The sequence below is a fragment of the Dama dama genome, chromosome 3, assembly GCF_033118175.1.
Source record: "Dama dama isolate Ldn47 chromosome 3, ASM3311817v1, whole genome shotgun sequence".
Taxonomy (NCBI): domain Eukaryota; kingdom Metazoa; phylum Chordata; class Mammalia; order Artiodactyla; family Cervidae; genus Dama; species Dama dama.
The window spans coordinates 55,788,271-55,806,553 of NC_083683.1; the positions used below are offsets into that span (position 1 = coordinate 55,788,271).

Consider the following 18,283-nt stretch of genomic DNA (forward strand, 5'->3'; position numbering starts at 1 on the left):
ATTATTTTTAAGAACAATATTCAATACATTTGACAATTTAGGTGGGCAAGCTCCTAGACAAGTCCAACTTACAAAAAAGATTAAATAATATATAGAAAATATGAATATACATAAAGTAACTGAATTTTTCATAATACATAAAGTAACTGAACTTTTAGTTTAAAATATTGCCAGAGAAAAATTTCTAGTGCCAAATGTCTTCACTAGTTGATTCTACAGAAAATTAAAATGTATCTTTCACAAACTCTTACCAGAATAAAAAGAGGTAATATATCTCATCTCATGAGTCAAACCAACATAAATTTGACACCAAAGCATGATAAAATAATATTACAAAAATTGAAAATAGAACAAAAAATACTAAATAAAACATTATCAACACTAATCTAGTAATGCACATAGCAGGTAATAAATGCATCATGAACAAGTTAAATTTACTCCAGGTGAGAATTCTAGTTTAACATTTGAAAATCAACCAATATAATCTGTTTCTTTAACAAATGAGATAAAAATCATATGATCATTGGAATACATTTAAAGTTATTAAAAATATTTTAAATTTTAATGACTAAAAATAGGAGGGATCTTCCTTAGCCTGACAAAAGTTATCTATAAAAAATCTGATACTTAAAGATGAACTTTTGAGAAATTTTCTTATGAGATAAAGAATGAGTCAATTAACACCATTTCTACTCAGCACTGCCATAGAGCTCTTAGTCAGCATAATAAGTTAAGATGTTTAATAAGTTACAAAGAATGGATAAGAAAAAATAAACTCATTATTCTCAAATGAATTATTCTCAAAAGAGTCTCTTAGACTCTTTGCCATCTGAGCCACCAGGGAAAATATATCTGCAAATATTTTCGAAGCACTCAAATTCAAAATATACTAATATAAGGAACCACTTATGGATCAATAAATAAAAAAACAGATAACAGTAAAGTGGACAAAATCTTTGAATGGTACTCTAAAACATTATTGCCTTCCCAGGTGCCTGACAATGCAGGAGACAAAGATTCGATCACTCAGTAAGGAAGGTCCCCTGGAAAAGAAAATTGCAACCTACTCCACTATTCTTCCCTGGCAAACCCCATAAACAGAAAAGTCTGACAGGATTACAGCCCATGGGGTCTAAAAGAGTCGGACATGACTTAGCGACTAAAAACCAACAAAACCAAAACACCATATTCAAGGAGTCTATATACATATATATAAAGGTGTTTAATAACATATTAATGAAAAATGCAAATTAAAACCATAATGAGACATCCATCTCCACACATTCCCACCTACTATAATAGTTTAAGTTAAAAAGACTATTAAAACCAACTGAAGGCAAAGCTAATGAGTAACTTGAAATCTCACACACCAAAGGTTGAACTGGAAATTGGCTCAAACCCTTGGGAAAATCTAGGAATTTTACTAAGCATTAGTCATTGATTCAGCAAGTTAACCTTAGGTTCAATTCAGTCGCTGAGTCATGTCCAACTCTTTGTGACCCCATGGACTGCAGTATATCAGGCCTCCCTGTCCATCATCAACACCCAGAATTTACTCAGACTCATGTCCATTGAGTCAGTGATGCTATCCAGCCATCTCATCTATCATCCCCTTCTCCTCCTGCCTTCAATCTTTCTCAGCATCAGGATCTTTTCTAGTGAGTCAGTTCTCATCAGGTGGCCAAAGCATTGGATTTTCAGCTTCAGCATCAGTGCTTCCAGTGAATATTCAGGACTGATTTCCTCTAGGATGAACTGGTTTGGATACCACTGCAGTGCAAGGGACTCTCAAGAGTCTTCTCCAACACCACAGTTCAAAAGCATCAATTTTTCATCACTCATCTGTCTTTATAGTCCAACTCTAACATCCATATATGACTACTGCGTAAATGCTTTGACTAGCCGGACCTTTGTTGGCAAAGGATTGTCTCCGCTTTTTAATATGCTGTCTAGGTTGGTCATACCTTTTCTTCCAATGAGTTAGTGTCTTTTAATTTCATGGCTACACTAACCATCTGCAGTGATCTTGGAGTCCCCCAAAATAAAGTCTGCCACTGTTTCCATTGTTTCCTCATCTATTTGCCATGAAGTGATGGGACCGGATGCCATGATCTTAGTTTTCTGAATGTTGAGTTTTAAGCCAACTTTTTCACTCTCCTCTTTCACTTTCATCAAGAGGCTTTTTAGTTCTTCTTTGCTTTCTGCCATAAGGGTGGTATCATCTGCACATCTGAGGTTACTGACATTTCTCCCAGCAATCTTGATTCCAGCTTGTACTTCATCCAGTCCAGCATTTCTCATGATGTACCCTGCATATAAGTTAAATAAGCAGGGTGACAGTATACAGCCTTGATGTACTCCTTTCCCAATTAGTAACCAGTCTGTTGTTCCATGTCCAATTCTAACTGTTGCTTCTTGACCTGCATACAGATTTCTCAAGAGCCAGGTCAGGTGGTCTGCTATTCCCATCTCTTGAAGAATTTCCACAGTTTGTTGTGATCCACACAGTCAAAGGTGTTAGCATAGTCAGTAAAGCAGACGTAGATGTCTTTCTGGAACCCTCTTGGTTTTTCAATGATCCAACACATGTTGGCAATTTGATCTCTGGTTCCTTTACCTTTTCTAAATCTAGCTTGAACATCTGAAAGTTCACAGTTCACATACTGTTGAAGCCTGGCTTGGAGAATTTTGAGCATTACTTTGCTAGCATGTGAGATGAGTGCACTTGTGCAGTGGTTTGAGCACTCTTTGGCATTGCCTTTCTTTGGGATTGGAATGAAAACTGACCTTTTCCAGTCCTGTGGCCACTGTTGAGGTTTCCAAATTTGCTGGCATACTGAGTGCAGTACTTTCACAGCATCATCTTTTAGGATTTGAAGTAGCTCAACTGGAATTCCATCACATCCACCTGCTTTGCTCATAGTGATGCTTCCTAAGGCCCACTTGATTTTGCATTCCAGGATGTCTGGCTCTGGGTTGGTGATCTAACCATCATAATTATCTGGGTCGTGAAGATTTTTTTGGTATAGTTCTTCTGTGTATTCCTGCCACCTCTTAATATCTTCTGCTTCTGTTAGGTCTATACCATTTTTGTCCTTTATTGTGCCCATCTTTACATGAAATGTTCAGCACTCTCTAGTCTTTCCCATTCTATTGTTTTCCTCAATTTCTTTACATGGATCACTGACTGACTGACAAAGGCTTTCTTCTCTCTCCATGTTATTCTTTGGAACTCTGCATTCAAATGGGTATGTCTTTCCTTTTCTCCTTTGTCTTTCACTTCTCTTCTTTTCATAGCTATTTGTAAGGCCTGCTCAGACAACTATTTTGCCTTTTTGCATTTCTTTTCCCTGGGGATGGTCTTGATCCCTGCCTCCTGACAATGTCACAAACCTCTGTCCATAGTTCTTCAGGCACTCTGTCTATCAGATCTAATCCCTTGAATCTACTTGTCACTTCCACTGTATAATCATAAGGGGTTTGATTTAGGTCATATCTGAATGGTATGCTGGTTTTCCCTGCTTTCTTCAATTTAAGCCTGAATTTGGCAATAAGGAGTCATGGTCTGTGCCACAGTCAGCTCCCGGTCTTGTTTTTGCTGACTGTATAGAACTTCTCCATCTTTGGCTGCAAAGAATATAACCAATCTGATTTCAGTATTGACCATCTGGTGATGTTCATGTGTAGAATCTTCTCTTGTGTTGTTGGAAGAGGGTGTTTGCTATGATCAGTGCATTCTCTTGGCAAAACTCTATTAGCCATTGACCTGCTTCACTTCATACTCCAAGGCCAAATTTGCCTATTACTCCACATATCTCTTGACTTCCTACTTTTGCATTCCAGTCCCCTATAATGAAAAGGACACCTTTTGGGGGCGTTAGTTCTAGAAGGTCTTGTAGGTCCTCGTAGAACCATTCACCTCCAACTTCTTCAGCATTACTGGTTGGGGCACAGACTTGGATTACTCTGATGTTGAATGGTTTGCCTTGGAAATGAACAGAGATCATTCTGTTGTTCTTGAGATTGCATCCAAGTACTGCATTTTGGACTCTCATTGACTATGATGGCTACTCCATTTCTTCTAAGGGATTCTTGCTGACAGTAGTATATACAATGGTCATCTGAGTTAACTTCACCCATTCCAGTCCATTTTAGTTCACTGAATCCTAAAATGTCAATGTTCACTCTTGCCATCTCCTGTTTGACCACTTCCAATTTGCCTTGATTCATTGACCTAACATTCCAGGTTCCTATGCAATACTGCTCTTTACAGCATTGGGCTTTACTTCCATCACCAGTCACATCCATTCTTTTTGGAGTTATCTCTCCACTGATTTCCAGTAGCATATTGGGCACCTACGGACCTGGGGAGTCCATCTTTCAGTGTCCTATCTTTTTGCCTTTTCATACTGTTCATGGGGTTCTCAAGGCAAGAATACTGAAGTAGTTTGCCATTCCCTTCTCCAGTTCACCACGTTTTGTCAGAACTCTCCACCATACCCATCCATCTTGGATTTTTTAGAGTTTCCTTTGCTGGATCTTTCTGACTGCCACCAAGTTGATGCATAAAACTGATAGGCAAAGAAGGGAAGCTTAGGGAAAAAAAAAAGTCTGTTGAGGCACAGGCTGTGTGGCACACAAGCGGCTTTGGGGAGATACCCCGTGTCCAAGGGCAGAGAGGCCCCAGCAAGACGGTAGGCGCTAAAGCAGTGGTTGCATGGCACTCAAGCAACTGTGAGGAGATACCCCACATCCAAGAACAAAGTAGAAGCCCCAGAAAGATGGTAGGAGGGGCAAAATCACATTCAGAATCAAACCCCATACCCACTAGAAACGCTCAGAGGGCTCAAACAAACCTTGTGTGCACCAGGACCCAGAGACCCCACAGAGACTGAGACAGAACTGTGTTTGAGCGTCTCCTGTGGAGGTCCGGGTCAGCAGTGGACTGCCGCAGGGGCAGGGGCTCTGGGTGCAGCAGACCTGGGTGTGGCATAAGCCCTCTTGGAGGAGGTCGCCATTAACCCCACCATAGAGCTGCCAGAACTTACACAGGACTTGGGAAATAGTCTCTTGGAGGGAACAAACAGACCCTTGTGTGCCCCAGGACCCAGGAGAAAGGAGCAGAGACCCCACAAGAGACTGACCCAGACTTACCTGTAAGTGTCCAGGAGTCTCTGGTGGAGGTGTGGGTCAGTGATGGCCTGCTGTGGGTTGGGGGCGCTAAGTGTAGAAGTGCACGCATGGGACCTTTTGAAGGAGGTCACCATTATCTTCATTACCTGCACCATAGTTTGGCCCCAGGTAAGTAACAGGGAGGGAACACAGTTCCACCCATCAACATAAAATTGGATAAAAGATTTACTGAACATGGCCCCTGCCCACCAGAACAAGACCCAATTTCCCCCTCAGTCAGTCTCTCCCATCAGGAAGCTTCCATAAGCCTCTTACCCTTCTCCATCAGAGGGCAGACAGACTGAAAACTAAAATCACAGGAAACAAATCTTAGGTATCAGTTCAATTCAGTTCAGTTCAGTCTTTCAGTCATGTCCGATCTTTGCGACCCCATGAATCGCAGCACGCCAGGCCTCCCTGTCCAACTCCCGGAGTTTACTCAAACTCATGCCCATCGAGTCGGTGATGCCATCCAGCCATCTCATCCTCTGTCATCCCCTTCTCCTCCTGCCCCCAATCCCTCCCAGCATCAGGGTCTTTTCCAATGAGTCAACTCTTCACATGAGGTGGCCAAAGTATTGGAGTTTCAGCCTCAGTGTCATTCCTTCCAATGAACACCCAGGACTGATCTCTTTTAGGAAGGACTGGTTGGATCTCCTTGCAGTCCAAGGGACTCTCAAGAGTCTTCTCCAACACCACAGTTCAAAAGCATCAATTTTTTGGTGCTCAGCTTTCTTCACAGTCCAACTCTCTTAAGCATATCTTAGCAAAAATGCATATACATACATGCACTACAAAAGGCATGTAAAAGAATGTATGATTATAGGAAAACTATTACACAAAACTGAAAATAACCTAGACATCTAACAGGTAGAACAGATAGGTCCGTGTTGGAGTACAATGGAATTTTATAGAACAATAAAAATGAATTATTATTACATTCAAAACATGGATATATCTCAAGAAAAAGACTGAGCAAAAGAAATTTGATACAAAAACATCACATATGGTATGATTCTGTTTATACAAATTTCAAAAACAGGCAAAAACAATTCTATGGTCTTGAAGTCAGAATTAGTGATTACTTTTGTGGAAGAACAAGGTGGTAATGATTGCTGGAAGAGGGGGTGTTGGGTACTGACAAAGTTCTTTATTCAGAACTGAATCTTGATTTCATGACTCTTTTTCTGTGTGCTTTTCTATATTTCTGTTACTCTATCCAAATTTTTTTCTTTTTTTATATAAAAGCATTGCAATGTTTTATTAAAAGTAGATGTCTTAGTTTCATCATCATTCCAAATAATTTTGCGGGAAAAAAAAGTGAGCTAATTTTCTAGTACCAAAAGAGTTGGTATGAAAGCTAAAAGAAAAATACAGTAAATCAAACCAGTAGATTTTTTAAAGATTTTTAGTTAAAATATATTGTGTTTAATGCATAAAAATAATATGCAAAGGGATTTTCACCTGATATAAATTTGTTACATTAAATAAGTTGAGTGTCAAACTAGAATGTTTCAAATATTATTTATATTACCTCAGTAGACAATCTTGCCTGTTACAGATAGCAAATTTATACTAGTAACCATGACAATTAAATACTATCAGATTAGAGGTCTTAGGATAGAATTACTGTTTATGGTTTATAATGTTATGAAGAAAAATAGGCCTGAAAAGCACAAAAAAATTCTGATAGTAAAAAGTTAAAATAATGAATTTTTAAATAGAATATTATAATTGCTTAATTTATGTTTTGAAAATTTCCCCATGTAAATCACTTCAGTAGAAGACCATTTTGTTTACGAGAGATCCATAAATAAAACATATATCAATTCATAATGGCTTAATCTGTTGTGTTGATGTCAAATTCATGTGACAGTCTAGGGATAGAAGGTCACCTAAAATTGAGGAAATTTAAACTGTGACTAATTAAAATACTAAAACCAGATATCATGGAGAGGCAGAATAGCACACAGATGAATAACGTAGGTTTAGGAGTTAGTTAACCTGGATGAGAATTCTAGCTTCTCTAATCACTAGTTTTTTTAATATATCTATTTTTCTCATCTATAAACGGTTAAAAAATAGAAGTAAAATCCATCTCATGGGTTTCATTAAGTTATGAGATATCACATGCCACACATTTAAAACAATGCCCAGCACAGACTGAGCACTCAAAATGGTTGTTGTTAATAACTGAAGTGCGATTATACAGAAGTCACTGTCTGCATAACCAAATAGAAAAACCGTCCCATACTTCAGTATTTGCAATCTTTAAATTAAGCTAGATGAGTGCTCTAGGTAAGTAACCATTCATTTTTCATAAAAATGTTTCATTCCTTGTGCTATTTCTGAAAGACATATATGACTCATCTGATTCTCCAAGATTGTATAGCATATATGCTAAGCCAAATGTAAAAGCTGGATATTGTCTACTTAATTAAGAATATCTAGAAAAAGCATTTTAATATTCTAGTAAAAAAATAAGAGAAAGTTTGTCATACTTGTCATCAAAAATAAAAAGGAATACACTCTGAAGTTTTATATACATAAATACATATATATGCATATTTAAAACAATGTGTGTGCACATGTGTGTGTATTCTAAATGATCAATCAATTAAACGAATACAAGATCTTATAATATGTTGAAAAAAAATCACTGTCAGTGTGTCACCTCTCAGGTTATTAAAAAACAATGTAACAATTATATATAAATATTAGTGAGGTGAATTTTTACTGAATTGTCCAGGACTCTCAGTGGATTATTAATATCAATCAAGACCAATGTCCTTGACTTGGAAAAATCATGGTCCACACCTCTCCGTGAGATGTTCTGACTAGCATGATAAAACAAACATGCAAGCATGAATAAGATTACCTTACCCCTTGTCCAGATTTGCTCCTAACATGACCTTAGACAAATTACTTATTTCTCTGAGCTTGTCTCTTCATCTGTAAAAATGAATAACCATACTTTACAATCTAAGTTTCAGAATTGTTGCAAAGGATCAAACAAGGTTATGCATTACATCACTGAAAGATGAACTCCCCAGGTCGGTAGGTGTCCAATATGCTACTGGAAAGCAGTGGAGAGATAAGAATAAAGAGATAGAGCCAAAGCAAAAACAACACCCAGTGGTGGATGTGACTGGTGATGGAAGTAAAGCCCGATGCTGTAAAGAGCAATATTGCATAGGAAACTGGAATGCTAGGTCAATAGCATTGAATCAAGGCATATTGGAAGTGGTCAACAGGAGATGACAAGAGTGAACATTGACATTTTAGGATTCAGTGAACTAAAATGGACTGGAATGGGTGAAGTTAACTCAGATGACCATTATATATACTACTGCCAGCAAGAATCCCCCAGAAGAAATGGAGTTTTGCCAAGAGAATGCACTGATCATAGCAAACACCCTCTTCCAACAACACAAGACAAGACTCTACATGTGGACATCACCAGATGGTGATGAATAGAAGAGATTTGAAAAATAAAGGAGAAAAGGAAAGATATACTTATTTGAATGCAGAGTTCCAAAGAATAGCAAGGAGACAGAAGAAAGCCTTCCTCAGTGATCCATGTAAAGAAATTGAGGAAAACAATAGAATGGGAAAGACTAGAGAGCTCTTCAAGAAAATCAGAGATATCAAAGGAACATTTCATGCAAAGATGGGCATAATAAAGAACAGAAATGGTATGGACCTAACAGAAGCAGAAGATATTAAGAGGTGGCAAGAATACACAGAAGAACTATACCGAAAAGATCTTCACAACCCAGATAGCCACGATGGTGTGATCACTCACATAGAGCCAGATATCCTGGAATGCAAAATCAAGTGGGCCTTAGGAAGCATCACTATGAACAAAGCTAGTGAAGGTGATGGAATTCCAGTTGAGCTATTTCAAATCCTGAAAGATGATTCTGTGAAAGTGCTGCACTCAATATACTAGCAAATCTAGAAACCTCAGCAGTGGCCACAGGATTGGAAAAGGTCAGTTTTCATTCCAATCCCAAAGAAAGGCAATGCTAAAGAATGCTCAAACTACTGCACAATTGCACTCATCTCACACGCTAGCAAAGTAACGCTCAAAATTTTCCAAAGCAGACTTAAAACTATACGTGAACCGTGAACTTCCAGATGTACAAGCTGGTTTTAGAAAAGGCAGAGGAACCGGAGATCAAATTGCCAGCATTTCTTGGATCATCAAAAAAGCAAGAGAGTTACAGAAAAACATCTACTTCTGCTTCATTGACCACACCAAAACTTTCACTGTTGACTGTGTGGGTCACAACAAACTGTGGGAAACTCTTCAAGAGATAGGAATACCAGACCACCTGACCTGCCTCTTGAGATATCTGTATGCAGGTCAAGAAGCAACAGTTAGAACTGGACATGGAACAACAGAGTGGCTACTAATTGGGAAAGGAGTATGTCAAGGCTGTATATTGTCGCCCTGCTTATTTAACTTATATGCAGAGTACATCATTCGAAATGTTGGACTGGATAAAGCACAAGTTGGAATCAAGATTGTAGGGAGAAATATCAATAACCTCAGATATGCAGATGATACCACCCTTGGCAGAAAGTGAAGAAGAACTAAAGAGCTTCTTGATGAAAATGAAAGAGGAGAGTGAAAAAGTAGCTTGTAACTCAACATCCAGAAAACTAAGATCATGGCATCTGGTCCCATCACTTCATGGCATATAGAGGGAGAAACATTGGAAACAGTGAGAGATTTTATTTTTGGGGGCTCCAAAATCACTGCAGATGGTGACTGCAGCCATGAAATTAAAAGATGCTTGCTCCTTGGAAGGAAAGCTATGATCAATCTAGACAGCATATTAAAAAGCAGAGACATTACTTTGCCAACAAAGTTCTATCTAGTCAAAGGTATGGTTTTTCCAATAGTCATGTATGGATGTGAGAGTTGAACTATAAAGAAAGCTGAATGCTGAAGAATTGATGCTTTTGAACTGTGGTGTTGGAGAAGACTCTTGAGAGTCCTTGGACTGCAAGGAGATCCAACCAGTCTATCCTAAAGGAAATCAGTCCTGAATATTCGTTGGAAGGACTGATGTTGAAGCTGAAACTCCAATACTTTGGCCACCTGATGAGAAGAACTGACTCACTAGAAAAGACCCTGATGCTGGGAAAGATGAAAGCAGAAGGGGAAGGGAATGGCAGAGGATGAGATGGTTGGATGGCATCAACAACCTGATGGACATGAGTTAGAAAGCTCTAGGAGTTGGTGATGGACAGGGAAGCCTGGAGTGCTGCACGCCATGGGGTCACAAAGAGTCGGACATGACTGAGCAACTGAACTGAACTGAACTGATGCTTTATGAACTGCCAGAGTCCATACCAATCAAAGGCTTTTTATTAAATGAAGAGAAAGAGCATTCAATTCACCAGTATTTAGTTCAAACAACAGCTAAACTTATATATCTACATTATCCATGTAACTATACATTTATTCCTTCTTCTAAAATGGAGAATTAAGAATCACCTACTGGTTTAGAATTTGTTAGTTATTCAATGTCCTAAGCATGCCTTATCTTGACAAGCAATTGAGTGAAAGTTGCTCTGTCATGTCCAACTCTTTGTGATCCCATGGACTATACAGTCCATGGAATTCTCTAGGCCAGAATACTGGAGCGGGTAGCCTTTCCCTTCTCCAGGGGATCTTCCCAATCCAGGTATTGAACCCAGGTCTCCTGAATTTTAGGCAGATTCTTTACCAGCTGATCCACAAGGGAAGCCCAAGAATATTGGAGTGGGTAACCTATCCTTTCTCCAGATCTTTCCAACTCAGGCATCAAAGCAGGGTCTCCTGCATTGCAGGTGGATACTTTACCAACTGAGCCATTAGGGAAGCCCTATCTTGACAAATTACTTATTAAAAGATTCTTTTTGTCTGTCTTGCTGTATAATACAACAAACAGCAATCACTGAAAAATTAAGAAGATTGACATAGCTTCTAGTTTTATTTCTTATTTCCAATGTAGAGATATAAATCAATAATCTTCCGACATCTTTAAAAGGCGCTTAGTCTTAACGTTCTTCAAATTCATTTCTTCAGAAATATACATCAGTGTCTTCACTGGGCCCAAACAGGAATAAGGCATTGGCCTTGTCCTCAAGGGTTTACAATAGGGGTAACAAGCAAGTAAATAGTCAGTTATAATACAGTACTGTAAGTGCTATGGTTAGGATACCCACAGGTTGTTATGAATGCACTGAATAAGAGTTAAAACTTAGCCTGGAAATTTTGGAATGTCTTCCTTAAGATGGTGGCAGCTGACCTGAGCCTTAAAGAGGTGAGGCAGACCAACTACATGGCAGACAAGGAGACAGAAAATGTCTGGCTGGAAATAGAACATGGAAGGGAAGTGGAGTTTGGGGAAATAGAGGAAGAATATAATAAATAAGGGGAAATGCAAAAAGTTTAATATGATTGACACTGTGGAATACTGGAGATGGAAGAAACTGGAGTGATGAGGAAATGAATTTAGAGAAGTAAACAAGGACCACTTAATAAAGGACATTAGGTCCTTAATTAAGAAAAAGACTTAAAGAACTTCAGGCAGTTTGTTATTTAAGAAAGAGAGAGAAAAAACTCTATCAAAAATTTTTCAGCAGAGGAGGTACCTGTTGAGATTGGTTTCAGAAAGATAACTGATAGTAGCGCAGAGAATTTGCTTAAGAAGACTACAGGAGAGTGGGACTGAAGTAGGGGTTCTGAACTCTGATCATCCTCAGAATATCCTCATTTCCTACACAGGAAACAAAGATTTAAAGAAATTAAGTAACTTGCCCTGAAGTGGCTGAGCTAGGTCTCAAGCAAAGCTCTGAATAATTCTAAAATGTGTGCTCTCAAGGACCTTAGAAAATGCCTCTGAGGAAAAGAAATGAATGTGACAAACCCGAAGCACTTATAGAATAGCAACAAACAAAAGGATGCAGGAAAAGCAATGACACAGTCAAGTCTACATCATCAAGATCACGTACAGGGGTGAGCAATTATCCAGTGAATTAAGGACCATCTGGATAATCCTGGCAAAAGCAGATTTAGTGTCTGAGTCATTCAGATAATTGTGCAAACAATGTGCCCTTCTCTGGCTGAGTAACCTGGTCATTAATATCTTCCATAGTACATTCTGCCCTGTGGCACTTTTGAAATGGACAACAGTAGCTCAGAAAGAATTAAGGTACTATTCACTTCATGGAAAAGCCACATAAATAATAATGGGATCTCAATAGACTGTGAGCGTATTTTATACATCCCCAAGAGCCACTTCACACAGAGATACATGATATACATAAGCCAAATCCCACTTCAAAGAAGGAAAAAAGTTCAGCAAAAGCACTGTCAAATGCATGTTGTTATATTCAATTCTTTGCAGGTAACAGAAAGTTTTATAGACCTTAAAGCAATGAAAAATATCACTGCAAATAGGTTTATAGATTAAAGTACAGTATGGTTACAAATTTATGTATGTTCAACATAAAAAAAGGGAAAAAAAACAGGGTGAGAAAAAATTTCACAGTATATAACAGACTTGTTATTATATGAAGAAACTATGAATACCCCAATAGAGAAATAGTCAAGTAAAATCCACAAATAAAAGAGAAGATAAAGGCTTGAGAAATGAAAATATGTCAAACTCATTCAAAATCATAGAGACACAACTTAAAGAATGACTAGATATATAATTTTGACTCCAAAATAGTCACAGTTGTTTTAACCATAATGCCAAGTGTTAATGTGATTATGGCCAATCAGTTTAAACTGAGTATCAATTTGTGCACATTTTTTTTTGTAAGAGCAATTTGGTTATTAGCATTAGGAGTCTGGAAATATTTATACATTTGATCCAATAACATCTAAGAAGTTATAGTAAAGAAATGATCTGAAAGGTAATGAGTATCTATGTTCATTTCCGCAAGTGTGAAAAACTGGAAACTATCTAAAGGCTTTGTTACAAAAAAACTGGCAGCCATAAAAGAACATGGTTAGTAAGACTATTAAATGAAATAAATGAATATTTATGGTGTGTTATTATGCTAGAAAAAAGCTGAATGCCAAAACGCATATTCACTGTAAATTCAGATCTGTAAATTTAAAATACGGATGCATATTCATAAAAATAAAACTAGGAGGTTGATAGTAGATCTCTGTGCATGATGGAACTACCTTTTATTTCCAATTTTTCTTGAATGATCCTGTATTTCCTTATAACTATAAAAAGCTATAATTTAACATTTAAATTTAATAGTAAATGGTAAATAGTAAATAGTAAATTCTTTCAATACAATTTTATACAGTAAGTCATTCAGACAACCATAGTGAAACAATGCCCCATCCTCCACCTGCTATATTTCCAAGTTCATACAACTGGTATGTCCTGTTCTAAGGATCAGAACCCACTTTGAAGTATTCTTGCTTCAAAGCCAGTGCTCTTTAAGATACAAAGTCAAAGCACAGTGAAAGATTCAAAGCAGAGTTGAATCAATAAGGAACATTAAAAATACATTATATCAATAATAATATTTGGCATCTCAGATTTAAGCAGAGAAACTTATACACGGGGATATTTGATAACTGCACTAATGGAGCCATGCAATGACAGATGAAACTGGTATTAAGGAAAACGGAAAAATACAAATTAGATTGAGAATAGAAATGAAATTAATTACTGAATAGATGGTGGGCATCTGGAAGTAGACAAAAGAAAAAAAAAACTGATCATAAATCAGAAAAGCCTAGACAACTGCAGTATCCTTTGCTAAAAGCTTGTTTAAAGATGATAATTATTGATGGCAGAAAGCAAAAAAAAAAAATTGTTTTCTCTAAGTACATTATAATTGTAATGTATAATTGTATGTCTTCTTCTAGCAGCTATTGTCTCAATTTCAAGGAGGAGATGGACAATATGGCAGAAATGGCAGATTAAAAAGGAATAAAATGAATGCACCACTAAAAAAAAAAAAAAATGAAGACTGGACTTGAGGAAGGACTAACTGATGACCTAGAGAGGATAAGTTCTAGATATGACACAGACAATGGCCAATTTATCATTAGAAATGGATGGCCCTTGTTGATCTCTTTTTTAATAAGGCATGTGGGATGGCAGGTTTTGCATGGAGAAATATGGATTATCTATTTTTCAACTTTGTCTCAAGCGGAAGAAGATATCAGAGGATCTATAGAATAACGTGTACATCTTCAGAACCTCTACTGGAAAAGAGAATCATTCTGTGGAAGGATATAGAAACGCCTCATGTCATTCATTCCTCCCCATGGAAAGAATAATGGAGTCAAAGAAGTTTCCAAAATTAGTTCCCAACACAGAGCCTCCAATTAATAGATTACCCCAAACTACTGCTGCATTCATCCAAACAATTCCTTATGATGATATTTCCTCAGTAAGAATCTTTGAGCCTTCTTAGAACTGTGGCCATCTTGATGTATACACAAATATGGGTTATGGTCTTTTTCTACAAAGTACACACTGCCTAATTAGAAGACAAATCAGACATACAAATAATAAATAATTAAACCAAAAGAATGATAGTGTCTGAATAACTGAATAACCTTGGCCTATACTGTTTTTTCTTTAACTTTTTATCTCATATTGGAGTGTAGCTGATTAACAATGCTGTGATATCCTCTCAATGGGTTTCTTATTTCTGTGTGGAATTTCATATCTTGCAGTGTCCTGTAAATAAAGATTAAATTCCACACTTTTCTTTACTTAGTTAAAAAAACAAACAAACAAACAATGCTGTGATAGTTTCAGGTAGGACAGCAAGGGGACTCAGCTACACATATCTGTGTATCCATTCTCCCGCCAACATCCCCTCCCATTCAACCTCGGCCTATACTGTTAGTGGTATCAATATTGATCAAGTTTTGTTACCAGGACCAAAAGCCATGGGACACTGAAGTATTCTATTTGATAGCAAACTGCTATGCAATTAATTCACAGTAGGTTTTCAAATATTAGGGTTGAAATAGTGGATTTGGGAAAGATCTTAAACAAATTACTTCTGTCCTCAAAAATCTTAGTTTTCTCATCTAAGAAAATGGAAAGGCTATCACCAAAATTAAATAATTCCAGGCAATGGGGAAATAAATGCAAAGAAAGCCCATGTAGTTGCAAATAGATATGATATAAAACAGCAGCACAAGTTTAAATATCATATCTAGAAGTAAAATTTGTACAAAAAATATATCAAAATTACCTTCTGAGGTTCTAAAGGTCCCTTAGTTTTATATCCTATAAAATGGGTGGATCAGTTCCCCCAGATTCCCAAATACTGTCAACTGCAACTTACCAAATAAATTTACCATCAAACAATCAACATATAGGCACAAGCATCCCAGATATGATTCATATTCATTTGATATGTATGCTACATTTCATGCTGATAAGCTACACTGTGAAGCTGAAAAATGCAGGGAAATGGATGAAGATCAAATAGCACCCCAAGAATGTATTCAAAATAATATTTGGAAATATTTATCTTCATGGGCAACACGAAAATATTATTTCATGCAAGGTTTCCTCAGTCTGAGTGCATCTTCTCTGGCTTTTCCCCCAATGGAGAATTTGATTCCCTCTTTCCCCTCCCACTCAGTGTCTCCAGATTGCTTCAGAAGGCCAAGCCAGCCTGCTCAGCAGCAGGCAAACAGGGCTGGGTGTGCAGGAGCTATATATAGCTCCACCTTGGAGATATGCATACACAAGTATATGTACAAATGCCCATGCTGGATGTGGCACGAATAAATAACAAGAGGTTACAGCTTCTCCCACCTTCCTTCTTCCCATCACCCGAATGTTTGAGTAATTTTCAAAGCAGGGTGTCATCAGACCCACCGAGAGTGATGCAGGGTCCAATTTCTCTGCAATTCTTCTGCTTACTGATTCCAGCAATCTGACTCTAGCAAGAACCGGCATCGGGCCAACACCTACTACCCAGATGCGGTCACCCAGGGAGGCTGCCTTGCAGCCCCTGGGAGCCCATCCTGGCACAATTACTTAACTCTCTGGGAATCTCCCAGGATAAACCCATCTTTTAGAAACTAGGATAGACAACGCCACGCTAGGAGAGAGGAGGCTAAGCATTCCCTGCCTCTCCCCTCCTCAAGTCTGCAGCAGAGAGGGGAGAAGGACTGATGTCTTCTCAATGGAGACGTAATTAATTGGAAAATGCCCCTCGAGTTGCAGGTTTTTTCCCCAACCCCCCACTCCCCAAGGGCCAGGGAGAAAACAAGTCCCTTTTCCTCTCAGCGCAACCATTCCCAGTTTTTCAGGGTTGTGCTAGTCTGGAGGCAAGGTAGGAGAGAGGAAACGAGCGGGTGCGGACGGGCGTGGGGAGGAGCAGAAGCTCGTCTCAGTTTAGGAAGACCTGGGTTACCGGCTGCTGACAAGTCTGCTCCCCCAGACCCTCCCCCGCCCGGTCGACTGGGCACCTCTTGGGCGCATCGCCCGCGGTGTCGGCCGCAGCCTCTGAGAGGAAAGTTGACGAGAGGAGACGGGGGCTCGGTCCCCTTTCCCAAGGCACTGCCGCCCGCCCTGCCCGTCACCCCGGGCTCCCGCAGCCCACACCCGCTCCCCGGTACAACACTGCCTCCACCCAGCCCTTCCTGCCGTCCTTCTCCACGAGAGCTGCGGAGACCGCAGGAGATCTGGGGGTGACGAGGGCGGGGCGGGGCTGGGGGAAGGGGAAGGGAGGCAACAGCCGCAGGAAAATACGCATTCTTTATTCTCTCTGCGAAGAAGGGAAAGTCCTGCCTCCTACCTGTTCCCTGCTTCTGCTCGCCTCGGCGCGGCACAGCTGGACCATAACCTACAGGTTTCCCACTTCCGCCGCAAACACCTGGGAGCGCATCTCCCCTCCCGGCGCCCCTCCTCGCCTCTGCCGAGCCCGCCCCAGCTACTTGACAGCACAAGCCGGGCCTTTTAGAGAGGTTATTGGAGCGGCAAGGAAAGCGGGGCGGGCGCTAGAGAGAAAGTCGCGCCTCTGATTGGACAAACGGGATGTCACTCATCCCAGGACGAGGGCTGGCTGCGGAACCGGGTAGCTGCTACTAGACCCAACCGCAAGGGTCTCTGCAGTCCCTGGAACCAAACCCTGCAGCCACTGGATCCGTGACCTCTAAGAGAAGGAAACTGGTTTGTTGACTTGTCATCTGAGACCCCAAGAGGGAGGGAGGGACCAGGCAGAACCAGACACCCAGTACTTTCCAGGGCTTTCCTGAAGGGACCATCTGCTCTGGGAGATTTGACAGGCCAAAATATTAGGAGCAGTGAGTGCCTAGATAGAGAGGCACGAACTTCGGTAACGAATGAATTACATGGGAAAAAATCATAAGAAAAGGAAAAATCTTGAAGACTGTTTCGAGTTTCTTTTTTTCTTTTTTTGTCTAAATGTAATATGGCAGTGTTTCGTGAGGAGAAAAAAGGTTGAGCATCTCATTCTATATAGCAGGGAGACTCCAAAATATCCCCTGGTAGGCACAACGTTTCAGAAGGGAAAATGTTGCAATAATAACCTCTCAAAAAAAGACTAAAGGAAGCAATTAAGGTTAAACTGCTTAAGAGACTTGCCTTGGGCAGTTCATTTGATGGCAAAAAGTTTTCAAACAATTACCACCAGACTGATTTGTTCCCTTTCTACTGACTGATTCTTTTGTGCTCAAACTCTGAGAAGCAGAGAATGGATAAACCAACTCAAACCTACATGATCCCAAGTCTGCCTTTTAGATGAAGAAGGAGGATGGTAAAACCATTTTGGGCCCACTTTTATCTCCACCATTGGTCTAGATGGAGTCAGAAAGTCCTGGAATTAAAGGGATTGCTTAGATTAGGGATAATCATAGAAAATCACAAGTCGAATTCGGGGTACGGAGGCATCTTATTCTAATGCCATATAAGGAAACAGACTTCTCCTTCACATATTGCCTTCTTTCTGCAAAGAGCCAAGTTCTTCATCCACCTAAATTAAACAGTTGTCTTAACTAGTGCAGAGCATGACAGAGCTCGCATTCTCAAAGCTTATGATGGGCATGGGTCACTGGACAACTGTAGAGAAGATGACATTG

At 39.3% G+C, this 18,283-nt stretch overlaps 1 protein-coding gene across 1 annotated transcript in view; it reads right to left on the reverse strand.

Annotated features, from left to right (window-relative positions):
- Window positions 1-17,093, reverse strand: part of CNTN1 (contactin 1) — a 403,973-nt gene extending 386,880 nt beyond the window's left edge. Inside the window, exon 1 of the mRNA XM_061129827.1 lies at window positions 16,981-17,093. The gene's annotated coding sequence lies outside the window, so the exon portion shown is untranslated. The remainder of the gene's footprint in view (window positions 1-16,980) is intronic.
- Between the last annotated feature and the right edge of the window lie 1,190 nt (window positions 17,094-18,283).